We start from the raw sequence: 27,519 nt of genomic DNA, 5'->3' as shown, positions 1-27,519 counted from the left end.
TTATACTTTACTGAATATTTTCACCCTAACCTAGTGAAACACTGCTTATATACTAGCAAAATTAGAATGCACCGTTCTTCAACCTTCCAGTAAGTGGTAGCTTCAACCTCTCCCTTTTACAGGAAATAAGGATGGCAGTAAGAATCCTACTGCTGAAAATGGGCTGGGGCAGTGAAAAGACCTGCACCCAGTGGAGGACATCAGGGACAGTGTCAGGGAGCATGCTTGACTGAGATGACAAGAAGGATGGGGGAAATCTTGGCACTGGAAGTAAAACATCAAAAGAACTTGCTGACATAAATGTGATCTCCACCAATGATCTAGGAGGAATTTCAGAGAAGAAAAGGCAGCAAAAGATTTGAAATAACTGAAATAGCTCCTCACTTATTCTTAGTTCCACAATGAGACAGAATTCTAGAAACTTGGAAATAGCAAGCATAAGGTCCTACCCTAGAAAAGCCATGTGTCTACAATAAGTGATTTGGGAGACAGTTCAAGTAGTAGGAGCAATCAGGATCTAAGCTCTGGAAACTCAATGCTGGCTCGAATCACCTCATTGCTCAGCACAGCTCTTACATAAGAAGATGGAAAAATGGCAGAAAACTCTTCATTTCAGTGAGGAGTTTGTCCTCCCAACTCAGAAAACATAAAATTTGTGGGATACCACCAGAGGAGTAGAGGGGAGTTTGTAGCTCTAAACACCTATGTTAGAAAAGACAGTCCTCAAATCAGCCATCTCAACTTGCACCTCAAGAAACTAGCAAACTAAGACGGAGATAACACAAGGTATACAAATGTATAAGAAATGACAAGATTGGCTTACGATGGCCACCCGCAGAGTCAGATGAGGAAGACTGAAGAGGGTGTCTGCAAGCTAGAGACTGAAGGATTTGGTCCAAGGTCTGGAGCTCACTGCGGTATCTTGAGGGAGTTCATATCAGGAGCCCAATGAGTTTGCACTGGAAAGCTGAAGAATATATGCCAGCAGGCCAAAGGATTTGTGCCAGAAGCCAAAGAGTGCACTGGAAGCCAAGAGATGATGTGTAAGGTGAAGACAGAGACTGGAGCTCGTCTGAAGAAACAGAAGCCACTCCCTCCTTCTTCATTTCCCTTTTGTACCATGCAGGTGACAAGCCGCCCTAATGTGGGTTTCCCACATCCTAGGGTGTGGACCTGCTCTGCTGATTTAACTGAGCTTCTCTTATGCAAATTAACATAATCAATCAACCATCACAATCCACCCCTTGTCAACTTGACAAGCAGACACATTTCTTTAAACCAGTCTCCAGGTAGAAAGACAAGCTCATAAAGATATAACTATCCTGCATACAAATGGACACACACTAATTTCCTCCCCAGAAAGGAAGGCAAGTTTTCCTTGGGTGATGGTTACCCTTAACATTTCATAACTTGAACATTATAACACAGGTTTGGCAGTCCTTATGAACCATCACTAAGTATATCAACATTGCATTACATTAGAATCATATTAGGAGAGAAATAGGTTATACTTACAACCCTCATTTCCTTAGCTGATCACAGGGTCATAGCTAGTATTTAGAACTACCTTCTTCTGATACCCATTCTGTATTCTCTTGGCCTTCAGCAAGCACCTCAGCAAGTGTTGGTTCTTTCCTTGGTGGGGTGACCCACCCTTCATTCCTGAAGGCTCTGGAACATTTGTCATTCTGCCTGGATTAGATTGTTGTAGTTCCCCATTGACTTTAATAACAGGGCATGGGGATTCTAAGATGCATGGGGTCTTCTGCTCTTCAAGTATATTCTTCCTTTCCTCCATTGTAGAGTAGTAGTCCAATGTCCCCTTGATAGTCTGGGACAATCACCTCTGATAACACTGTGACTCCCTTTTAACTTGTTTCCTCAGAGACATGAGGAGACAAAAATCACCAGAGGAAAGTCTTAGCTTTCAGTTCAGTTGTTCTGCATTGTGGTACAAGCCTTATTCCCTCTGAAACTAAGACTTCTAAACTAGCAGAGCATAAGGTCTTGGGAACAGGAAGCAAATTTTTCAACCCTGCAAGTTATTGCCACCTAGCTGGCACTGTAACTATGCCTTCAAAAGACCATTGCACTTTTCTGTCAATCCAGCCACTTCTGGATGGTGAGGAACATGATAAGACCTGTGAATTTCATGAGCATGAGCCCATTGTCTCACTTCTTTGGCCATAAATGTGTTCCTAGAAATGTTATGTGCAATTCCATGACAGTGGATAAGGCATTCTTTGAGTCCATGGATGGTAGTTTTGGCAGAAGCATTACATGCAGGGAAGACAAATCCATATCCAGAATAAGTGTCAAAGGACAAAGTACTGACCTTTCCATGACAGAAGTGGTTCGATATAATCAACCTGCCACTAAGTCACAGGTTGATTATCCTGGAGAATGGTGCCATATCAGGGACTCAGTGGTAGTCTCCGCTGCTGGCATACTAGGCATTCAGCAGTGGCTGTAGCCAGATCAGACTTGGTGACTGGGAGTCCATATTGCCGAGCCCATGCATAACCTCCATCCCTGCCACCATGGCTGCTCTGTTCATGGGTCCATCGGGCAGTGACAGGGGTGGCTGAAGAAGGAGGCTGTCTACTAGCTACAGAATGGGTCATCTTATCCACTGGATTGTTAAAAGTCTTCTGCTGAGGTCCCCTTTTGGTGAGTGTTTACATGGGAAAATTATGTTTATATCCTTTGCCCATATGGAGGGGTCTATCCACATACCTCTTCCCCAGATATCGTTGTCACGTTTTCCAGTTATGTTCCTTCCAAGTTGCTGACCATCCAGCCAGACCATTGGCTATAGCCCATGAATCAGTGTACAGTTGCACGTCTGGCCATTTCTCCTTCTAGGCAAAATGTACTAGCAGATGCCCTGCCTGAAGTTCTGCCACTGTCATGATTTCCCTTCACCGCTGTCCTTCAGGGGTGTCCCAGAAAAGGGCTGTAATGCTGCAGCTGTAATACCATCCGCTTGTAGATGGTACCTGCATAACATGCATGACCATCCATGAGCCAAGCCCTCGCCTTCTCTGACAGCTGATCATATGGAGCATCCCACAAGGACATAGGTGCATGCAGGGAGATACAAGGCAGTATGGCAGGGTAGGAGCCATAGGCATCTGGGCAACATCCTCGTGTAATTTACTTGTACCCTCTGGACCTGATCCAACTTGATCATGTATGTAACATTTCCATTTAACTGTGGACTGTTGCTATGCTTGTCCAACCTTATGACATTGTGGATCAGATAATACCCAGGTCATGATAGGCAACTCAGGTCACATGATGATCTGGTATCCTATGGTCAGGCATTCAGGTTCCGCTAAGGTCCACCACCAGGCCAAAAGGTGTTTTTCAAAGGGAGAGCAGTTGTCATGATTTCCCTTTCCCTTTCTGTAGATGATGGCAGAGCCTTGCTCCAAACTCCTAAAATCCTCTGCTGCAGTTCACCTATGGGGTTCTTCCAGAGACTCCAAACAGCATCTCTTCCTGCCATTGACACTTCAAGTAGCACTGGATCTGCTGGATCACATGGCCCCAGCGGCAGAGCAGCCTGCACAGCTACTGGCCTCTTGCAGAGCTTTTCTTGTTCTGGGGCCCACTCAAAACTAGCAGCTTTCGAGTCGCTCGGTAAATGTGCCAGAGTAAAACACCTAGGTGAGGAATGTGTTGCCTCCAAAATCCAAACAGGCCCACTAGACCTAGAGTTTTTGGTTGTTGGGGGAGCCAGATGCAACGACTTATTCTTGCCTTAGAAGGGAGATCTTTGCACACCCCACGCCACTGGACTCCTAGAAATTTCTCTGAAGTAGAAGGACCTTGAGTTTTTGTTGGATTTATTTCACATCTTCTGCTCTCAGATGCTTCACTAACAAACCCAGAGTGGTCGCTACCTCCTGCTCACTTGGCCCAATCAGCATAACATCATCAATGTTATGGACCAGTGTGGTAGCTTGTGGGAGGGAAACTGATCAAGATCCTGCGAACTAAGTTGTGACACAGGGTTGGAGAGTTTATACAACCCTGAGGGAAGACAGTGAAGGTATACTGCTGGCCTTACCAGCTGAAAGCAAATTGTTTCTGATGGGCCTTATGGATAGGTGTGGAGAAGAAGGCATTTTCCAAATCTACAGCTACATACCAAGTACCAGGAGATGTGCTAATCTGCTTAGGCAAGGAAACCACACTGGTACAGTAACTGCAATCGGAGTCACCACTTGACTCAGTTTACAGTAATCCACTATCATTCTCCAGGACACATCTGTCTTCTCCACAGGCCAAATGGGAGAATTAAATGGAGATGTGGGGACTACCACCCACCCTGCATCCTTCAAGCCTTTGGTGATGGCACTAATCTCCGCAGTCCCTCCAGGAACGCGATACTGCTTGAGGCTTACTATTGTACCCGGCAAAGGCAGTTCTAATGGCTTCTGTTTGGCCTTTCTGACCATAATAGCCCACATAGCACAGGTTAGGGAACCCATGTGAGGATTCTGCCAAGTAATAACTACCCCAATTGTGCATCTGAAACAGAGGAGCTGACTCCAGGACCCAGGTCAGACGACTCAGTGATAAGCCAGACACGAGCAGTGAGAGGAGTGCATTGAAGGGTGGCTGCAAGCTTCCCGGCCCAAACAGCCAGAAAGCTGCTTCTTGTTTCCTGGCCAAGCAAGGCAATGAGAGGAGCAGGTTTCCGAGAGGACCTGAAGTTTCGTTTTGAGCACGTTAGCTTTCAGATACCAAGTAAATACAAAAATACATCTTTATGTGGGCAATGACAAGCAGAGAAGTTCCAGAGATGTTTGGAAGCTGCTTAAAATCTCTACCAAGCAGATAGGAAGAGTGCCTAGGGCTTCCAGGGCCTGGGGTGCCTGGGTGCCCGGGGGTGGTGTGCGACCTGCTGTATTTGGAGGCCAGAACTCGTCTCCAGGCGGCATCTGCCCCTGATTTCTGACATCTGCACTCACATTTTCCCTTCACAACCTCTCCCTTTTCCTTCACCTCCTACCACCCTTGACTTTTCAAGGCAAATATTCTTTCAAGCAAGTATTCTTTGCCCATTTTGGGTGTCTAAGCAGCCTGCGGTGATGGCTACGAGCCAAGGAATTTGTCTAAGAAACAGAACATGGGCTTCCTTGGGCATGGTGTCATTGAGCACAGAGAGAAGCTTGTTCAGAAACAACGCAGAGCGACATAAAACAGGGACCTCCCCCCTCGTCCTTCCTTCCTCTAGAAACCCTTTCTCCTTTTTTCTTCTCCAGAACTACTCACCACTCTGCAGGCCCACCACCCTTTCCGGAAAGGCTACTGAACTTCCGGGAGGTTTCTATGTCCAGCCCTGGCCACGAGACCTCTGTGCTCCCTCCCATGGGCGAAAAGTCTGAGAGCCTAAGCGGGGTTTCCATCCCCATGCTTTCGGTTTTGGACTACATCATTTCCAAGGGCCTTTCCAACTCTACAATTCCATTAACTATAAAATAATTTAAATGGGTCAAGAAATCTCAATGTTAATTTGAACCAAGTGCAGAACAAGGCATAGTTTACATCAAGCTGTAATCCTAATCGTCGCAGAAGGGGATTAGTAACCAGAAGATTCTCGGCGCTCTTGACACCACCACCACCGACAGGCTTTTAGCCTTGGTTAGTAGTAACCTGAACTGTGGTCTCTAAAGAAACAAGCGAAGAGACATTTACCTACCTCGAGGGAACCTTCGGAAGGTTCTGTTTGTTATTTCTCTTTAAGTGCTTTGACTCAGCAAAGCATAACAGAGCATCAGTACTGGGAGGTGTTCCTCAGCACTGGGAGCCTGGGTTTCCGTCTGATGTGCAGAATAGTTTTTGGATTCTCACTGTGAAAGGCGAGTAAGGATGCCAAAATCTTCCTGACTCCTCACGGAGTTGCCTATTTAAAAAAAGATTAACATTCTATAAATACCAATCAGTGAACCAACTTTTAAAAATAAACTAATTTATTCCAGCAGTGAATGGAAATTATTTTTATTAATATTAAAATTGTTCTTCTCCCATGATAATAGCTGTTAATATAACATACTAAGAATAACCTCATGTTTACTTGGTCCATGGGAATTTCTGAAAGCTATCAGAAAGAGTCACTGGAAAGGACCAGGCTAGCAAAACCCACAAATGGAGTGAGAAGAAGTGATTTGAAAAGGTTAGCTTTCCCACATAGAGTTGTTAACTGTAAAACTAAATAATGCCAATGAAATCAGAAACCTTGGGGGGAAAGAATAAAAGCTCAAACTGGTGATCTTAGATGTTCAGCTGGATGCTCCAGCAGAATAAATTTTCCACACAGCTTTCCCCATGCTGTCTGTTGGTGTGACTGTCTCCGAGTCCTTCTGAGGCACATGAGCAGGAAGTAGAAGAGGGTGGAGGAGCGCGAGGTAACTACTGTTCTTAAAATGTGATCACTGATACCTTCCATTTTCTCTTCGTGAATTAGGAAAAATTCAATTTAATTATATATCTTTATAAATCAATTACAAAGCCAAGTTTCCAACAAGAAAAAGAGCTTTAAACCAACATGAAAAATTCTCTTTGGACCATGTGGCTTGCCACTTATGTCACCTTCTGAATTTCCAAGAAAGAAATAGAGTGTCATTTTATTAAGGATGCATGCATAGATTATATTTATGTAGGAAGGTGTACATTCGACTGTAAAAATCAAAACAGAAGTAGCAGATGGTCCTGCTCCAACCCAAGAGACCACTCGCTCAGCAGGCGCGGGATGAAAACTTCCTTTCTCCAGTGCAAAGACAGAATATTTGGAATTCCTGCCCCAATTCTCATTTAATTATAATGTAGAAGAGGATGAGAGGTGCAATTGACCCTGAGTCGTTATTTATTTATCTGCGCCCAGGACGGCCCAATGGTCAGAGGTATTTGCCCGGAGACAGCAGTGCACACTCCATTCAACAGTGGTGACTCCTTTACACCCCAGATCCTCATTCAGCCCTGTAGGCACAGACCTCTGCCTTCCAAATTTTCTGAAGAACTCAGGGCTTCTCTTTTAAGAAAGCACGCTCTTTAAGCTCAAACTTAACACGCATAGGGTGTTTTTTTCATACTGCAAATATAATTTATACATAACAAAAGAGACCACTTGAATGCTGTGCTTGCAGGCTAGCAGTTTGGCATCTCAAGTAGAAAGGCATCTGTCAAACTCTATCAGTGACCAGCTTGCTTCAATAGGAGGAGTGGGCTTAAGCAAGAGATGTGCCCGACCCTCCCTTCCCTCCCTTCCTTCCTGGAGCAGTATTCTCACTGAGGACCTTGTGCAGTCCACCACACGAGTACTGTGGTTTCAGGCAGAGTACTCACTGAGACACGATTTGACTACTGAGGCAAAAAGCTGACACACGCCTAAATTTGTGTTAGTCGACTCTAATCATAATATAAATAGTGTGGAGGAAAAAACTAGAGGAGAAATTGATAAATGTATTCTGTTCTATAGAAATGCCTCAAAATTAAAAATTAAAAATGCAAGCCAGGGAGATTGCTCAGCATAAAGGCTCTCCTTGCATACGAATCTTCCATAAATACTCAGGAATGGACAGCAGCAGGACCTGTCAGTGCTCCACCCTGTCCCCAGGATCTCCTGCGACTGCTCAGAAGCGCCAGCTCCCAGGGGGACTTCCCAGTGCTCTGGGCCAGAAGCTGCCTGTCCTCATGGGGGGCTGCCCTGGTGCCAGGAGGCACTCTCATGGGTGCATGCAGCCAGCCAGAGGCGCCAGGCTGCACGCCCCCTCAGGTGCAGTTCCTGAGTGCAGTTCAGTGCAGTTCCTGATTGTGGCAAGATAATCGTCCAACTCCCTGGCCCTAATCAGGACACCCTTAAGTGTGACCTGTGCTGTTTTCTGAGGTCCCCTGGGAGACCAAGCTCACTCCTCTCTGTCTTGGTCACTTTCCTGTTGTGAGACGCAAAACCTGACACACACAACTGAGAGGAGAAGTTAACTTCGGCTCACAGCCTGAGAAGCCTTGGTCCTCAGATGCTGAAGGGACAGAGTGGGGGGCATAGACGATGAAAAGTGGTGGTCCGGAAACAGAGAGAAGGGAGGAGCGGGGAAGGCAGCTCCTGGGTCACATCCCAGCCAGCCGCTCCTTCCCCCCAGAGCCCGCCTCCTACCAGCGAGTCAGCACACCTTCCCAAACACATGCCTCCGAGCGCAAGAGTCGGGGTGACTCTGATCCCAACCACGACGCTGTCATTTTCTCATTAAAGCGCACATCGCCTCTTCCTTCTCGGAGGCTCCCCTCCCCTATCAGCTTTTCCTAGAGACGGTTCCCAATAAATCACTTCCACAGAACTCTACCTCGAGTGCTACTTCTGGAGAATCCTGTCTGAGACAGCTGGGACCACATGTGCTCTTTGAAAGCAGACTCTCAGGATAGGTTTCTGAAAGGGGATCATTTGCTGATGAGAAGGCAAGAAGAATCCACTGTTGAAGTTGAATAAAGTGACAACAACCCTTAGCATGCTGTAGCATGACTACTGATAATCAAGACCCCCATCTGTGAAGTGGGATTCGGGTATTTGGGGCCCCTGAGATCCACTCCTATTTTCCTGCTGGGTACAAAACCCATGAATAGAGATGAGTCTCAGTGTGGATCAAGTGGAAAGTCCAGGAGGACACAACGTTGTACCCCCACAATTTGTGTGTTGAAACCTAATCCCCAGCGTGACAGTACTAGGAGATGAGAATGTGTGAGGGAATGATGCCTTACCGGGGGTGCTGGTGTTCCTAGCAGGAGCCAGGAGTGCATGGCTCAGAAAGGACACTGGGGCGCGGTGGTCAGGATGTGGGCTTTGTGAGGGAGCTGGTCCTACAGAGGCTCTCTTCCTTCCCTGACTCTGCTCCCGCGTCGGGCAAAGGCCCTGAGCCAACGCTAACACAATGGTGAAAACAGTTCCTGGAGGGCTGGAGAAATGGTGCCCACAGCAAGCGATGTGTGCCTCAGGTGGAGGAGCTTTATGTCATTCACCAGGGCTGCGACAGAAGGGCCATCATGGGAGAAGAAGCCAGCGCCCTAATTCCGATGCTCAACTTTCAACTTAGTGAGGACTGGACATCAGAGACAATGTCCTATTCAGAGGAAACCATGGGCTAACACCACTTTCAAGGATGTAAGGAATGCTTGGGAAGCATTTCCCATTGCATGCCTTCTCACTTCGACATTCTGGCACCCACAAAATCCACATGGAGTTAGTGCCGGAAGACAGAGAGCCAAAAGGGCCAGGGTGAGGACTTGGACTACAGTGACAAGGTAGAATTGCTGCTATCTAACGGGCCAGGATGAAGACCTGGAACTCAGAGAACCCTCTCAGGCATCTCTGGTCTTTGCCCAGTTTCACCGCAATGGATGAGCCCAGGGGTGGCACTGTCATCAGGTTCCAGCCCCAGGATGGTGACCACGTGGGTCACCCACGCAGCAGCCACCAGGTCTGCAGAGCGGCTGCCAGGGGAAAGACTAACACAGATGAGCAGGGCAGGAGGCGCGGGACCAGGGTCCCACGGCAACAGGAAGAGCTGTAGCTCATCATATCAGCCTTCTTCTTGATTTTCTAGAAACTGTCACCAGCCCATCACCACTGGATCCCACCACCACTCCCACCTAGCATAGCTCCCACCGTGCTTCGTCGGCCAGCACCCAGGTCCCTTGCAGCCCTCTGCCCCGGGTTGGAAGAAGTCATTTAGTCCGCGGGAGGAGGACCCTGAAAGGGAGAAGAAGCTGTATCACCTCTGGGCACAGTCTTTAGCCAGCAACTGGTGGAGATAGGCCCACAGACTACATCTCTGACATGGGGCACCTTCGCAGCTAGGGGTCCTTCCAAACCTCAAAACACAGATCTCGAGTGATGATTTTCTCAATTCTCCCAAAGCTGGTACAGGACACGTACTGTTCTAGGTGCACAGAGAGAAATTAACTCACCACAAACAAAGGGTACCTTTGGAATTAGAGAGCTCTCGCTCTCTCTCTCTCTCTCTCTCTCTCTCTCACACACACACACACACACACACACATAGACATACACCTCTCTCTTTCTGTATCTATCTATGTCTGTCTCTCTCTCTCTTTCTCTCTCCTTCTCTCATTTAAATAGCTTGCCTGAGGGAGGCCCCCTCCCCCAGACTCTCTGAGGGACTTCATAGGATGTGCTCCTGGCTAGTTCCACTTCCCTACTCCCCTGCTAGGTGTTCCTGGGAACGCTTCCTGGTGATCACTTTTACACAAACCACCGTTGCTGAGTCTGCTTATGAGGAACCCAAGTTGAGACACCAGTTTCTCAGCCTCAGTCTGAGGCCCGACCAACCAGCACGCCTAGAAGTGGCCTCTGTGTTTGGGGATGTGTACAATTGTAGGTGGTGGCTGGGCGGTGACCAGTGAGGGCGATTCTCTCTGTGAATGTGAACTCAAGGCTGACTGACTCAACTCATTCAAGGCCTCATTCAGGGAGAGGCTGCACGAACATTGTTTGGAATGAACAGAATGTAAATTCAGCCCAAATCAGAGTTTTCCATAATAGCCAACCAGTAAAAAGTGGGGGCCATGTGCAGGTAAAGGCAGGTAGTAAAAGATCAGTGGTGCTCACAGTCCAGTGAATGATTCCAACAGAAAAAATCCCACCAGCTGTGTAAGTGTGCAGGATTCAACCTCTCTGTTCCTTTTCCATTAATACACTGGATTGTAATTTTGCAAGTTAACACTTAATAAGGCTTGATTAATAAATAACAGTGAAGTGTTACAAGGAAGGAAAGTTTGCTTTCTTTTAACAAGTTCTATTAACTTTTGGTTTTCTCCCAGATGACTCAAAAATGCCAAAGGTTTAGCTTTAGAGTGTGACAGACGGAACATGAAGATAATGGTACACTCCATACAGAACGGGATGTTTTTCCTTTGTCATGCGCATACTAAAAATCACTCTCAGGACCACGTAGTGTTCAGGATAATCCTCTCACATGCACGCCACGCCTGCTATCCAGTGTCCAGCACTAGGACTGTTCAATAAATGAGAGCTAATCTGCCAGGAATAAAGAAGGCAAAACCTGTCTACAGTGGGCACGAACATCAGTCCACGAACGTAGCTATGGAGGAAGGATCGCCCTCCTCATTCACCCATACATTTTAATTTCTGTTCCGTGCCTCCTATTCCACTAGGTTTTTGGAAACAATGTCACTGTAATTTGAGGTTCTCCCTCTTCCTGAGGGGAAGCTAAAGGCCACTGACCTCCTAAAGTTGTGAAGGGGACACAGGACTCCCTTGTGAAGCACTGCAACTATGCCTGGGACCCAGAGAGAGCCATTTAGAGTAACTGGTGCATCACTGTAATAAATTTCTAGTGTTGCTATCATTTCAGCCCCTGTGTGCATATTTGGAAGTTGGCCCTCCAGCTTGCAAGGGTAGAGGGGGACAAGACCATTTGCATTTTTCGGAATCTGTTGGGGAGAGAAAAGCATTCCTTATTTTAATTTAGATGGCAATAGGGGCTGGGGATTTAGCTCAGTGGCAAAAGCGCCTGCCTGGCAAGCACAAGGTCGTGAGTTCGGTTCCTGGTACCAGAGAAAAACCAAAAAAAAAAAGATTTAGCTTAGGGGCTGGGGATTTAGCTCAGCAGCACAGCACCTGCCTGGCACATGCAAGGTCGTGAGTTCGATTCCCGGTACCGAAAAAAAAAAAAAAAATTTACTTGTACTTTGTGTTTCTCACATAAGAGAAACTGTGTGATATAGATGGCAATAAATATTTTGGTTCTAATGAATCTGTGTGCTGGTGATACAAGCTAAGTCATGGAAATAAAATACCCATTTTACACATGTCAATAAACAACGATTATCTAGAATGTGTACAGTGGCGTTCTAAGAAGTATTGTCAATGAAAGCCACAAGGCACAGCGGGACGGGAGAGGGGAGACCAGGACGACAGAGTGGTGCTGCGTGACACCCCAGCCCCACAATGACAGTCATTATTATGTACTGCAAACAAGGGCTGATAAAAATGTTTAAAATTAAACCAAAACAGGGAGGTAGACCTTAGTGTAAATAAAAGCAAAAGGTAATGACAGGAATCAGGGAGGCCTTTCAGGGATGCGAAGGGGATTTAGGGAGGGAGGAAGAGGGAAAACGGAGGGACAGAGGGTAAAGCTGTGAGGTGCACACACACCAGCTCCCCACGATGAGTGTAAATCATTCACTGTAAGCATGGACTCATAAGAAAGTGAAAATGAATAAATTAAATAAGCAAAATAAAACTCTTAAGACAAAGAAGAAGTACTAGTCAAGCATTAACTGTGCTCCTCACGACTGTTCACAGACCTCACCGCAGTCTTACTCTCGACCTCCGAATTTTGCCAGTCCGCTCCACGCTGCACGATCCTAGCCCAGGTCAGGACAAATGCAGTCTGCAGTCAGAGCCTGGCCCGGGCACAGCCCCATTTGAGGATGGCAGAGAATGCAGGCTGCAGGGCCCTCCTCCTAACTGCAGGAACAAGGTCTAAAGACACACAGGTGGGTCCCTGGAAAACTACACCTACACAGTTCAGAAAGACTAGAAAATAGGTCAGCTCCTAAAATAAAGAAGTTTTATTCCTTTTGTAAATGCTTTATACAACAAGGGGAAATATAGCTACATAGTGTGGCAGCTGATGGTACCCCAGTACCACGAGGTAAGTTTGTCAAGAATTGAGGGATTGGAAACAGTCATTAGATAAGATTCGCCCTTTCTCTCTCTCGCTCCCTTCCCCCTCTCCCTCCTGCTCTTCCTCTCCTCCTCTCTCTCCTTCCCTCTCCCTCTCCTTCTTTTTTTCTTCCCTCCCTTCTGCCCTTCAACTTAAAAATCATAGAAGTAGACATGCAAATGCAGGGGATTTGTTTTTTATTCCTTGGGTTTGTAATTCTTTCCTCCATCTCTTCCCAGAATTAGCATGGATTGTGTAATAGTTCCATCAACAATGTCCTTATTTGATTTTGGGGTGCCCCACCCAGAATGTGTAACTGGAGTCTGTGTATCAAAACCAATCTACACAAAGAAATCAGGGGATTATGAACTTTTTAATATAATTAATCAATATTTGAAAATGGCAAGTCATTCATTAGGGAACAATTCATCTCTGATGCAAGAAGATAATTAGTAAATTGGGAACAACATGGGTTGATTCATTACTTTGAAACTTAAGTCGTGCTGTTTATCTGTTTTTCTCAACAGTAGGAATTTCTAAAAATAACACTGAAATTTAAATAATCCTATATTCTTCCTGGGTATGTGCATTCTAAGTCTCTCAGTCTGACTAGGAATAAATATGACTGTTTTACTCTTTCTAACCACCCACTTTCCCCAAACATCTCTCATCACATTAGGATGTTTTCCTCAGGGAGTAGCGCAGCATCTCACAGAGCAGGTACACGTTCACCTGGAGCGTCTACTGCTTGCTAGTGTCATAGTGACATGGACCTTCTGTAGTTGCAGTTGTTGTTGAACTTAAGGCTATGTAAAGTGAGCCTTTACTTCCTGGACAAGGTCTCAGTCACGCAGCCTCTCCGCAGTTATTCTTTGGCACACTTTGCTTAGTTATCAATTATATGCCCTAAGTCACAGAAATTAGGGTTTTTGAAATTCAAAAACACAGACTCCATCAGAAAACAAGCAGACAATCCAATAGAACAGCAGGCTTAATACTTTCAATAGAAACTTCAAAGAGGATATAAAAATGGTCAACAAAAACAGGAAAAAGTGATTAAGTTCACAAGTCATCAGGGAATGCAATGCTCTGGCATGGCTATTTGAGAAAACAGGTCCTCTGCGTGCACAGGAGGAGGCTATGGAGAAATGGGAACACCTTTATTCTGTTGGTGTCAGTGTGAGCTGATGTGACCACTCTGGAAATTGATAGTGCTTACTAAGCTCAAGGTCCATACATTATCCTGTGGCCTAGAACTCTGAGTATATTCCCCTTTAGAATAAGGACATATGTTTCCCAAAAGACATGTTCAGCAGAGTTAGCATCAGCCCTACTTTTGATAGCCCCACACTGGAAATGACTGAGACATCTGTCCATAGCAGAATAAACGTTATGGTACATGCATGCAATGGTGTGCCGTATCCCAAAGAAGATGAACAAACTATAGCAACATGGTGAAGGCAGACTGGTCTCCTCCCAAGAAACAGAAGCAGCCTTTCTCCTTTTCCCATGGAGGACCACTTGTATGACTCTCCCTGAGAGAACAGCAATCATCTCCATTTTGACTAAACCTGGCCCTGTTTCCCTGTGTTGATATTTGCCTGTGCAAAGCTGGCTAGCTTTTCTCTTTATCCTCTCAATTGGCTTTAAGCAACCCAAATGGGTCCTGTCAAGGTGTTGATGTGTAGTCTTTGAAGCAAGGCAAGAAGGCAGCAATGCCCCACCTACAGCCCCCAACGAACATGTGTGAGCCCTGCCTACAGCTCCCAAATAACATGTGTGAGCGGGGTGGAGTGCAGCACGCTCTGGCTGGGATTGAACCTCGAGGAAGAAGCCAAGGCATCTCAGGGCATAAAAAATTACACATCAAAGCTGAAGCATGACCTTCAAATTGTGTTATGAAGATTCCTCTTTCTGCATATCTGTCTCTGCCTATCGCGGAGGTGATTTCAGGCCTCTTACCTAGCCCAGCTTATGGCACTCACGTATTTCTTGCCACAGCTACTCGTCCTGAGCCACTCCCCTCTTCACGAATTAATAAGACCTGGGTTCGGCCCTGGGTCAAAGCCTTCGTTCCAGTCAGCCTTCACACTAGCTGGACTCAGGACCCCTCGGCTGCCCACAACTACGAATATGGCCTAGTGTCTTTATTCTTGCCATGTGTTGCACTGAAAGTGGTAGATTGAAATGAACTCGCTGGAATTCCAATAACTTTTCCATGGGGTTACAAATGTAGATTTTTCTGGTCAGCAGCAAGGTCTAGAAGGGCTTTATATAGCTTCCCTTTTATACCATTTTATACTATTCTACCCATGATCCTCCCACAGGTGGGTCTTCCACACCTAGAACCACGCCGACCCAATTAACTTGGTTATTTCTTACTCAAGTTGACACTGTCCGTTAACTGTCAAGATTCCAAAGCCTTTTTCTTCGCTCTCGAGCTGCTTGTTGCTCCTATAGCAAGAAGACCCTGAGGTCACCGGTGAGGGGGTCACATTTTGAGTGCCACCACTTCTAGCTAACCAGTCTGGCTCTCCAGCCTTCTCTCTCCTAGTGACCTGAAAACACTGTGCTCCATGCCCTGTACACCCCAAAACCACTCCCGCAAACCCACAGACCCATTTCAGGGACCTCCCTGTCCTTCCTTCGCTCCCATCTCCACTGTATCTGGCCATGTGGAAGCCTCTTCAAATCCTCCCCTATTTCCTGGGTCCAGTCTTTTCTAGTTTCCTGCTACTTCTCTGAACTCCCCCTTGCAGGCTGTTCTTCCTGCACCACTAAAGTTGGCTTTGCCCAGCACACTGTTCTAATCACCGGGCTCTGCTTCCCAGGGTGGCCTCTTCTTCCTTGACAGTAACTACAGGGTACTGAAGACTCCCTGCTGTGCTTTAGACCTCAACCATCCCCCAAGTCTCATGGGTATGGAAAGTGATTGGATCATGGGTGCGTGCCCAGCAGCAGATCCACTCGTGGGTGAGTTCATGACTGACTGCCGTTGGGGGGGCGGGCTGGTTGGTGCCTGCTGGGATGTGACCTGGAAGGCTGTAGCCTTGTCCAGAGGTCCTCTCTTGTTTTTCTGCCTCCCGGCTACCGTAGGCCACCACTTTGTCCTCCACCACGACCTCTGTCTTCCCCTCCCTTCCTGGGAGCCAGCTGACTGTGGACTGAAGCCCAGGGATAGCAAGGCCATCCCATGATCCATCAATGTGTGGGATGCTGGCTCCCTCTTTTTGACAGAACAAAGTATTTCCAAGGACTCTTCTCAGGAGAAATGTACAGTCTCAGGCAAGACACAGAAAAAAACAGACACCTGTGCATTACTTTTGTGGCAAAGCACACTTTTGATTTCTCTTTGTACCTTTTCAAAAGAGAGGTTTCTAACACTTCTTCTGTAAAACTCACTCTCCTCCATCCTCTTGATGCACAAAGAAACTGCCACTAAACACAAGACAGAATTCCAGTGGGAGCCTCATAGTCTTGGCTCACTGCAAGAAGAGTGAGTCACTTAGCACAATCTCAAGAAGAGGAGATATATGGCGGTGTGGTGGCCTCTTGTTCTTGGAGATTGTCCACATGGTTAATGTTTCTGAGCTGATGTTCCCGGTAAATTTGATTTAGTGACTTTATGTATGCTTCTCCACTAAAGTATTACATATTTTAAATCAACTGTCAGTAACCTTCACAGAGGGAAGTGCATAAATGGAAAAGATTCAATGAAATGCTACAATATGTACATCACTGCCCCAAAACAACTCCGTTTCACAAGGTGTTGGCTTTGTTTTGAATGCAGAAAAAGAAATTACCCTCAATAATCATTTTATGCATTTGCCCCTTAAGTGCTTCTGACCATGGAGATATAAAACAAGACTTGGCAAGCGGAAGAGAGCCTTCTCTGTTGACCTTTAAGTAAACATTTCATGTATTAGAAGGCCAAGATTGAAATGTGCCCACCAGTTGCAACTGTACTCACTCTGATTAATGCAGAGACAGCTTCCTGAATCTGTGATGGTGTCAACGGGGATGTGTCACTGGCCCACCTGCCACATCTTCTCAGAGTGATTTCTGGTAGCAGAGGCATTCAGGGACCTTGCTCAGAGACTGCCGACCCCTCCAGGCCACTTTGTGTCTCAGGAAGTATCCTTGGCACTGAAGCAGGATGCAGGGCACCCTGCGTACCAGGCTTCCCACACGCCTGCCCCAGCACCTGTACCCTCCCTCCAGGTCATAACAATGACTCGCTGCTTGTTTATGTATCTGGAGATTTTCTTATTTTTGGTCCTAAACACAAAATCTTAAAACTACTTCAGTTTGGCTGCAGAACTGCTCATTTACTTATTCAATAAATATGTGTTAAACACCAACTACACACAAGGAACTCTGTGATTGCTGAGGACGCCATGGGGGGGCGGGCTGGAAGGAGAAGGCAGGAGTAGAAGGGGGAATCCAGCAGCAGAAGGGAAGATGAGTGGGTCCAAGGGTGCGAAGATGGCCACATGTGGGAAACCATATAAAAGTACGAGGCGCTCGCAAAGTAGGTGACTGGCTGATGGCGTTAGCAGGAAGAGTGTAGTGAGTGGGGTTCGGGTGAGCACTGAGACTGATGCTGAGCAGGGGATGAAGGGCATAGATGCCATGCCAAGGAACGTGCTCTTCCCGCTGCAAACAGCAGGAGGCTTCTGGGGGTTTTGTGCAGGGTGAGAGAGCATGAGGTGGCCTTGGGGAGAAGCCACTAGAAGATGGACGGCCTTAAGTTCCATACCTCCTCTGTGCACAGAAGGAATGACCTGGAGCAGGCACAGGGCTTCCAACATAGTCAAGCAGCATAGACTTTCATTCCAAATACAGCAAGAGTGGCAGTGCAGAGCGCACACTGGACAGATCGAGGTAGAGACGTCAGAAACCATGGCTGATTTAAAAACAAAGGCAGGTTTAGACACTTTTTCCGATTGAGATAGGAAAGTTCTAATGGGGGGCATCATTGCAGATTACCATACAGCTGCATCTTCCCTTTTGGAAAGAACATTGTTTTTTGACTTTTGTGATCTCCATAACTGCTGACATCAGAAGTCAACTGAACTCATGATAACTGTTATTCACCTGCTCAAAGGGTTACTACAAAGACTAATGCCAAGCCTGGCAACTGCCTCTGCAGATGGAGCTTGAGAGGTGGTAGAGTTGGCAGCAGGAACTCTGGGGCCGTATGTCTGGAACAGCAGCCTCAGGAGGGAAGAATGAACGATCGTCTAAGCAAGAAACAGTGGTCCAAGCTGGGACCAAGACAATGGCAAGATGGGCAGATTTGAAGAACAGAAAAGGCAGAGTTGCTGTCTTGAGGGATCTGAGTGTTACAAGATGATAACAACAGTGAAGGTCTTGACACAGTGCCTGGGATGATGGTACAAGCAGAATCCCAGAGAAAAGATGACCACCATTGTTCTGGACACCCAAGACCTGAAGTATCCACTGAAATTCCAAGTAGTGAGGTCCACCAGCCTCCTGGAAATACAAGGCCCAAAAACAGCAGCACTAAAAGGAGGTGGCTGGTACCTGGAATCACTGAAAATCATGAAGTTATCTGGAGAAGTATCTGACACTCAATAATTAGAGATATTTTAAATTAAAGATAAAAGTGCAACCTTAAATACCTACTAAAAAATCCTATTAAGTTTTCTTACTAACTCCCACTAATACATTTTTCCTATTTATTTATTTATTTATTTATTTATTCATTTATTTATTTATTTTTTGGTTTTTCTCTGGTACCGGGAACCGAACTCACGACCTTGCGCTTGCCAGGCAGGCGCTTTTGTCACTGAGCTAAATCCCCAGCTCCCACTAATACATTTTTCCTTTCTATACAAGGGTCAAAAACATGAAGAATAAGGAGAAATAAAAAATAGGAGAAATATGTTTTAAAAAATTGAAAGAAAATAAACTCAACGAGAAGAGCTGGTGGCATGAAGAGAACCACATAGATGAAATGACTGGAGGGGAAAAAGGACAGGGTGAGCCAGACACTGGGAGGAAGAAACAAGAAAACTCATGAAAAAGAATCAAAGGGAAAGGAAGCGAGGAAATGAAAATAATTTGGGACAACATGAAAACCTGAAAGTTCTATGGACCTAAAAACATGTTCTTTCCATTACATAATACCGAAAAGGCACACTGACGAGGAGGACATCAGCTGCCACTTAGGAATGTTGACAGCAGGGAGAGGGTCACTCCTCTCTCAATAACAGGAAAATGTTGCAAAATCTTAAAAAAATCATTATTTCCTTGAACCTATTAGAGAGCAATGGTCTTAAGGTTTAAAAAAGAAACTAAAAATTAAAGAAAAATGGGTACCTCACAGGACAGCCAAAGACATAAGCACCAGCCACCTGGAGGGGGTATGGGACAAGGACAGAGTGCCACCCAGCAGGTAAAGGGACCTCAGCTTGAGGTTCCTGAGGAAGTACCAATGGCTCCATGAGGACTGGCAGCAAAGCTTAGAGGCCCTGGGGGTAACAAGAGTTTTTTTTTACCAGATCACAGGCTGTTCTACAAAATCATCACCACGTGCTGAGGAGAAAGTGGGGGACATGGGGGAGACCTTGAGGTAGGACCTTGGGAGACAGGAGTGGCCTCTACTACAAGAAAGTCATGAGCTCCATCCAGATGGCACCCTCACCTCTCAATGGGGTAAGATCCAGGGGGAAGGCAGTCATCCCTGTGGTCCACAAAGGGCAAAGGTAGAGCCCCAGTCCTCTACTCTGAGAAGCAAAAGGAACCAGGCTGGACCCAGAACAGTGAAAGAAGGGAAAACTTCCTGCTCTGCAAGACCTACCAAAGGTATGATGCAGGAGGAGGAGACTCATTTGGAATCCACTCCTGAGTCCTCTTGATCTAAGACCTGTCTGAGACAGAGACTGGAAAAGGACAATGGGAAAAGCCCCATTCCCTCAGCTACAATGCCAAGCCAGCAAGCATCAAGTTTCAATCACAAGCTGTCTACCAGGAGAGGAGGAGAGAGAGCATAGAAACCTACCAAAAGCTCACAAGGCGAGTCAGAAGCAGAAGTATAATGTGATTATACAGATTGTTGTGGTTTGTGTCTAGGTGTCCCCTCAAAGTCTCATGTAGTCATGCAGCAGGCTTTTAGAGTTTATGATTGATTCATGGTCCAATGCTGGGATTATGGGTGTGAGTGCTACGTCCACCCTGGAGTGGATAGTTTGCATATGTAAGGGAGAGAAAGAGGCTGCTTACCACCACTCCTCGCTTGTGCTCTTGTTGCTTTGAGGTTTTTCTGCCACCATGAACGTTTGCCCTGTACCATGTGCCACCCTGCCTTGGAGCCAGCCAAGTATGGACTGAAACCTCCACAAACTGTGAGCTAAATAAACCTTTCCTTCCTTATTTTGGGCCTCAGGTATTTTGTCTCAGTAACGAGAGAAAAAGTAACCAAGATACAGATCTATGCCCAACCTCACTGCAAGGCAGCCTTGGAGGAAAGAAGACTGTAGTGCACAGGTCACAAGTGAACCCAGCTCAATTCCCAACCAGACTCATCCAATCAAAACACCCCCTAAAATAGTGGCCCAATAGAAGAAAAGGTGGGCCCATTTCTCAGGTACAACACTACTCACCAAACTCTACTGCCTATGCACAATACCTGCTGCTATGATTAGATCTAAAATGTCCCCAAGTTTTATGTGGCAATGATGGGGCTCTGGAAGGTGAGTGGATCATGGGCATGATACACTTATCAGTGGATTCATATACTGCTGGGTTCACAGCTGAATATACTTGGGGGAGGGTGCAGCTGGAGCAGGTGTGTCACTGGGGTGTGACCTGGAAGGATGTACTCTTATCCCCAGGCCCTTCCTCTCATTCTGCTTTGTGGCCATGTTAGTCCACAGAGCCTTCCGCCATGATGTTCTAGACTTGGAACCAGCTGACCGTGGACTGACTCCTCTGAAACCCTGAGCCAAATAAACCATATGAACAATTTTCCCCTTTAAACTATGTGTGTCAATCATGTTGTGCCAGCAATGGGAACATGGACCAATACAATTTATTTCAATCAACCAAAAATTATGAGCCAATAAAGAAAGAGGAGGAGGAATATAAGGGGGGAAAGAGGAAGGAAGGGAAGGGAAGAGAGGAGGAGAAAAAAGAAGAGGAAGAGGAATGGGAGGAGAAGAGGAGAGTGAGGAGAAGGAGGAGGAGGAAAGGGAAGAGGAGGAAGGGGAGGAGGAGGAGAGAGGGAAAAGTAGCGGGAGAAGATGCAGGGAGAGAAACAGACACTGTTAAGAAACAAAGAGACAGTAGGACAAGACTCAGATGTGATCCATTGTTGGAACAATCAGACAAAGAATTTAAAATGTAGTAATTACATTAAAAGCCCTAGGAGAAAATGAGGGAAACATGCACGGGCAAATGAGAAATTTTAGTAGACAGCTGGAGCATAATGGAAATGCTACAGAGAAAAATCCTAACAAGAGATAAAGAATCCCTTTCACAGATTCCTAAGCAGATTCAACACTACTGAGTGTAAAAAAAAAAAAACAGTGAATTTAAAGATAGGGCAACAGAGATTACCAATCCGGAAGCATTAAAGAACAAAGTCAATGAAAAACAGCCAAGAATCTGTGATCCCTGAAATAATATCAGGAGGTCTAACATATGTAATCAGAATATCAATGTATACAAGAGACACTGAGAAATATTTGAGAAATATTTGAAATGAGAAATTCTCAAATGAGAAATATTTGAAAACATAATGGCCAAACTTTTCCAAAACTAGCAAAAATCTCAAATCACAGATCTGAGCAGCTCAGAGAAGAGTAGGCATTATATATATATCACCACCATCCCAACCAAACAATTCTCCCGGACACACATTCAATCATCTGAAAACAAAGATACAGAAAAATCTTTGAAAGCAATCAGAAAAATGATACACTACCTGTAGAAAAATAAAAATCATCACCACAGTGTTCCTTCCCGACACTGCAAGCCTCGGAAGAGCAGCTGGAAACCATGTCACCTCTTGAGTCTTGTGGAAAGGCTCCTGTCAGATGAGCATTACTTCTTATCTAAGTATTTGGCAGAACTCACCAAGAAGCTATTCAGACTGGGAGTGTTCTTGGTTAAAAAGGTTTAATTGTGGACTTGGATTTTAAAGTAGGTGCAGGACTATTTACATTGTCTATTTCTTTCTGGTTGAGCTTTGAGAATTTTTTGTCTGTCAAGAAATTTATGTATTTCATCTAATTTGTCAAGTTTATGACGATAAAGTTTCTCATAAAATTCCTTTATTATCCTTTTATTAAATTCAGGGTCTGTTGTGAGGTTCTTGCTTTCACTTCTAATATTCATAATTTGTGTCTTTTTTTCTGGGTCAATCTGGCTAAGGACCTATCAGTTTTATTAATCGTCAAACACACACACACACACACACACACACACACACACACACACACATGCACACACACTGCACTGGGATTTAAAATTAGACATACTGCATCAGAAAGGTTGGAAAGTATGGTTATCCTGAAGAAGTGATAATGAATATTAGACTTGGAGATAGTGATTATAACTGTCCTAAAGTGAGTAGGAAACAGGCAAATTCTAGGAACAATTTCATCCTTAAAACCTGCAGTGTAGGTGGGTGTGGAAAAGAGAGAAGACCACTGCAATATGAAGCCTGCTATGAAAACAGGTTGTAGAACACAAGGCATGTGCTCACTGTGAGGGTTCACAAGGGAATCTGTACAAAGCAAAGCGAAGCTACTGGAGGGAATTACACAACAGAGTGACGTGATCGATTTGCTTTGACAGTTCAGTCACCTATCAAAAGGAGAGTGAATCAGAGTGAAGGAGCAGTGGCAGAGAAAAGCGTTACGGGGTCCATAGAGAGGCTCAGTGGGGAGGAGCTTGTAAGAGCTGGCAGAGAAGGAAGGATTCAGATGGTGGGAGGTAATTATGGACAGAGAACTGACAGACTGATTTCTGGATTGGTGCTAATAAGTAGGTTGGGTAGTCAGCACTTACTGTGTGTCAGGAAGGAAGCTAAGCATTCTGTGTGAACTAATGAAAGACCAAAGACCATGCGCTAGTGCAGGCAGAGCCGGGGAAGCCAGCAGAGTGTGGGCCGAAGCCGACGCCGTGGCCTCCAGGATCACAGGTTAAAGAAGACAGCACGTGGGCTGAGCTGGCTCTGGGTGAGACAAGGGTTACCACTTATGGAAGTAAGGAACACTAGAGGAAAACCATGTTTTAGAGAAAAAATATGAGTTCAGGTTTAGATAAAAGATAGGCATTTGATCATAACATCAGAAAGAAACGCAAATCAGCAGGAACAAATTAAGGAAGTGTTCATTATGGTATCATAATGAAGGTTTATGCATGTGTCCTGCAAATTATTAAAGCATACTTAGTATATAAGTATGTATAATTAACTTTATTTTATTACATTGGATAATTTTATGTAAGTATATGCACAGTATCTGAAAGGTGTGGCCAGAATTTTCAGCTGTAGCTCAACATGGGGAGACAGTTTAGAATTCTCATCCTCTGTGCTAGGAGGGTATGGAAAACATCTCAGCCTTTCAGTTGAAAACCCCAGAAGGGACATGGTTAGTAAGAGCAAAATCTACTTCTCAGACCTGAGGAATTCATGCTCATCCAAAACAGAGACACCAAGCCTCCATGTATTTACAATAACCTGCCAAAAATTAGTTACATACGGGACTATCACACACTTCAAACCTCAAAAAGCCATCCCCAAGAATAATAAGAATATAATAAACAGCACTAGACAGAAATTATGACCTATAGTCAAGGGAAGACTGAGTCAAAAGAAATTTACCAAGAAATAAACAAGTTAAAATAAGTCAGATTAGTAAGTTAGAATGTGTGTGGGACATGTAATATGTGAACTATGGAAAATCTCTGAAATGATTTGGAGACATCTGAAAACTACAAAGTCTGAAATAAAATATTAGATGAGATTGATAACTGAACAGAATAAATGAATACAACAGTGAGACTGAATATGAAAAAAGTATGAGGAGAAAATACAGTTTCTAAAAAGTAGAACATTACATCAAAATCCTGTGGGAGAGTTTCAAGAAGTCTGATCTACATCACTGGAGACAGAAAAGGAGAAGTGAGAGACTGGGGCAGAATCAATGAAGAAATAATGACTAAAACTTTCCAAATTTTATTCATGAAAAATATCAGTATAAAAATTAAAAAACTCAAAAAATCCCAAAAAGGATAAACAACTAGCTTGATTAATTGAGAAAGAAAAGAACATAAAATACCAATACTAGCAACAGAAAAAGATCCACTCATAAAAAGGAAGGTAATAAATGAATATTATAAACAACTTTATGACAATAAAGTCAACAATCTAGATGAAATTTTCTGAAATTATTAAAAATTACTAAAATTGCCACATGAAAACTAGGAATTCTGAGTAGTTCTATATGTAATAAAAACCAGAGACTAAGCTCACCACACTGGTAAATGCTATCAAAGAATTGAGGAAGAAGTGATGCCAATCCTATAAACATGCACACTCATGCAGAAACTAGAAGAGAGGTAGCTCTCAGCCCATTTCATGAAGGCGCTAAAATCCTTCTATCAGAACCAGAGAAGGACATTACTAGAAATTACAGGCAATATTTCTCACTAATAGGAGTACAAAAAACCTTCTAAACAATTACTAAATCAAGTATATATTTAGTAAGATGTATAACATTGTATATTTGATTTACTAGTATTAAGTATATGTGTATATGTATTATTATGTGTACACACACACACACACCTTAGTAGGAGTTAAGCCAAGAATGCAAAGTTGGTTCAACATTCAAAAAAAGCAATTAATCATCTCAATAAATGTAGAAAACACAATGCAAATTTCAACACTTATCCGTGACTAAAACTCTCAGCAGACTAATTACAAAAGAAAATTTAATAAAGGAAATCTATTAAAACCCCCAGGGCTAGCATTACTTTGTACTTAGTGATTAAAGACTGAACACTGTCCCCTTCTGAGATCAGAAACAATGTCTGTCCACTCTTACCATTTCTACTGAACATTCTTGCAAATGTTCTTAATGAAGCAATAAGGCAGTAAGGCAAGCCTAAGAAAATGGATAAACACTGGACTGGAAAAAGTAAAAATACCCTTATTTGCAGGCAATATAATTTTTCTTTTTCTCTTTTTATTTTATGAAAAAATAAAATATCATAACAAAATAATAAAAGAATAACATTAGTTAATACACCATGTATCATTATCTTCAAAGTAGTTAGAGTACAAGACACTGACATAAAAGATTCCGTCTTACAAAAAAGAAATAGATATTAGCACAAAATTTTCTTTTCAATAAGCTAGGAAAAACTAGTAGCATAAATGAAAGAAATCAGCATATATATTAAAATATTCTGAAGCAATGGGACAGGTAATCTGGGCACCATCCAAACCTCCCCCTGCTCATTATTCCATTTGCTCCTTATCTGCACGCATATATTTTGAGTTTCTCATGAAAGAGAACCATACAGTATTCAGGCTTGTGGGACTTATTTCCCTTAACATTTTGCTCTCAGGTTTCATCCATTCATATAAAATATGCTAAGTAATCCAAAATAACCTGCAAAATCTAATAAAAATTGGTAGAGTTACAGGATACAAGGAAAAGTACTTTTTAAATCCATTATACATTTATATACTAGCAATAAATGATAAGAATATCACCTACAACAGCATCAAAAATACAAAATCCCTAGGGATAAACTGAAAGCAATTTGTGCAAGACATTTTCACGGGTAACTACCAAATGATACTGTGAAGAATTAACAAAGGCCTAAATAAAAGAGAGATGTGGTGTGTTCACTGATTGGAATAAACAGGACTGTGAAGATGTAAGTTCTCCTCATATTGGTCTTTTGATTCATGCAATTCCAGTCAAAATTCTAATGAGTATTTTGTAAAAACCAATAAGCAAATTTAAAAATTTTAGTGAAAATGAAAAGGACTAGAATAGCCAAAGCATCTTGACAAAGTAGAACAAAGTTGGAGAAGTATCTGAGTCCAAGACTGTAAAGCTAAAATTTCAATTCAGTGTAGGCTTGAGGTGAGAACAGACAAATGCATAATAAGGGGACAGAACACAGACTCTAGAAACAGACCTGCTTGTGCTGTGGTGAAATGGTGTTCACAAGAAACCAAAACACCTTCTGGACCAGCAGAGAAAAGTCTTTTCCACAAATGAAGACAACCCTGGAAAGGAAATTAAACCTGGTCTCCTTCTTCAAACCTGACACACAAATTAACCTCAGATGAAACCGCAGCCTAATATTAAAGTAAAACATGGTGCTTCTAGAAAGAAAAATGCCCTGTATCTATCTCCACAAACCTAAAGCAGAGAACGTTTTTGACACAAAACTCAGTACACCATAAAAGCAAAGAAGTGATCGATTAGACTTCATCAAAACTCAAGCTTGTTCATCGAAATATATCACCAGGACAACGAATAAGCCAGCCACAAAGTAGGTAAGAGAATTCACAAGAATCACGCCTATTAACTTCTACATCCAGAACTTCTACACCCCCAGGATACAATGGGCAATCCAACAAAAATAATAAGGAAACAACACTGCATGAAAGAAGTCAGAAAAAAAGGCAGAAAGGAGATGAGGCGTGAGGACCAGTGAAACGGGGGCATTGCTACTCTTCCCATCCACATTACTGCTTATGTTTCCCATTCCTAACATTTGTATTTCCTGGGTTTTGTATGAAGGAAATACTTGTGAAGGTAGACGTTAGTTGTCAACTTGAGCTGACTGTCAACTTGAGCTGACTGACGTCCAGGTGTGCCGGGAGATTTCCGGAGGGCACTGGCACATGTGCAGACAGACACTATCAGCTCAGCCCAGAGCCTGCACAGAGCGAAAAAGCAGGGAGGGGAAATTGCCGTTCGTTCTTTATTCTGGTACTGGATGCCCTCCTGGCCGTGGACAACACAAGCCCCGGTTCTCTGGCCCATTCATTCTCGGGACTCACACACAAGACCCTTGGCCTCGTTTCTTGGGGCCCCAGTCTGGGAAGCAGAGCCATACCCTCTACCTTCTCAGTCCTGGGGATGTCAGATGTGGACTGAGCCCTGTGGCCCGTATCCCAGGGTCACAGCCTGCAGATGGCTGCTGTGACTTCCCAGCCTTCATGATGATGGGGCCAGTTTCTCCAGCAACTCCTAATATAGCAGCTCTTTCACGTTCTCTCTGACTAATATAATACAACAGGGATACTGCAATAAAAGTTTACAGTGTGACCACTGAGATGTTTAGAAGAGCACCCGACCACTGCTGATTCCACCAGGAGAGCTCTCCTCCTACGGACGCCTTTGCTGGAGCCAAAGAGTCACTGACATCACCTATTCTTGGGTTCCCATGGAGCTGGGTTCGTTTTTGGGCCTCCCCCTTCTGGGAGGTGAAGGACAGGGAACACAAAGGTTATTTTCTGCTTGGAAAGTCTTGGTGGCTTCATACAGAGGTGCCCTGTTCCTAATCATGACACTAGCAACGAGCTGGCCATGCAGAGCTACTTTAAATCCAGACGAGGTTGGTGAACATCTCCAAAGCATTCTTGGCTCTTAATCTCCTTTAAAAATTAATTGTTTTCAAAGCCCTTTCTTATGTTTCCTAAGAGCCAGCTGCACAAGATAAGCAAAGTGGATAATCACACAGGATAGGTAGATGCTCTGGGAAGAGCCTACCGAAAGAAAGCTGCAAAGCCAGAGAATTACTT

The 27,519-nt window shown here is 44.3% G+C and overlaps 1 long non-coding RNA gene across 1 annotated transcript; it reads left to right on the top strand.

Moving 5' to 3' along the window:
- Positions 1 to 12,350: 12,350 nt before the first annotated feature.
- On the top strand, positions 12,351 to 17,070 carry LOC102010324. The gene is made up of 3 exons (XR_259132.2): positions 12,351 to 12,543; positions 15,545 to 15,686; positions 15,810 to 17,070. It is a non-coding gene; the product is annotated as an uncharacterized LOC102010324 (long non-coding RNA).
- The last annotated feature ends 10,449 nt before the right edge of the window (positions 17,071 to 27,519 follow it).

The sequence above is a fragment of the Chinchilla lanigera genome, unplaced genomic scaffold (genome assembly GCF_000276665.1).
Source record: "Chinchilla lanigera isolate Chin_1 unplaced genomic scaffold, ChiLan1.0 scaffold00002, whole genome shotgun sequence".
In the NCBI taxonomy this organism is placed as follows: Eukaryota; Metazoa; Chordata; class Mammalia; order Rodentia; family Chinchillidae; genus Chinchilla; species Chinchilla lanigera.
Note: the sequence above shows the minus strand (reverse complement) of the source record. Positions and strands in the feature narration are given on the sequence as shown.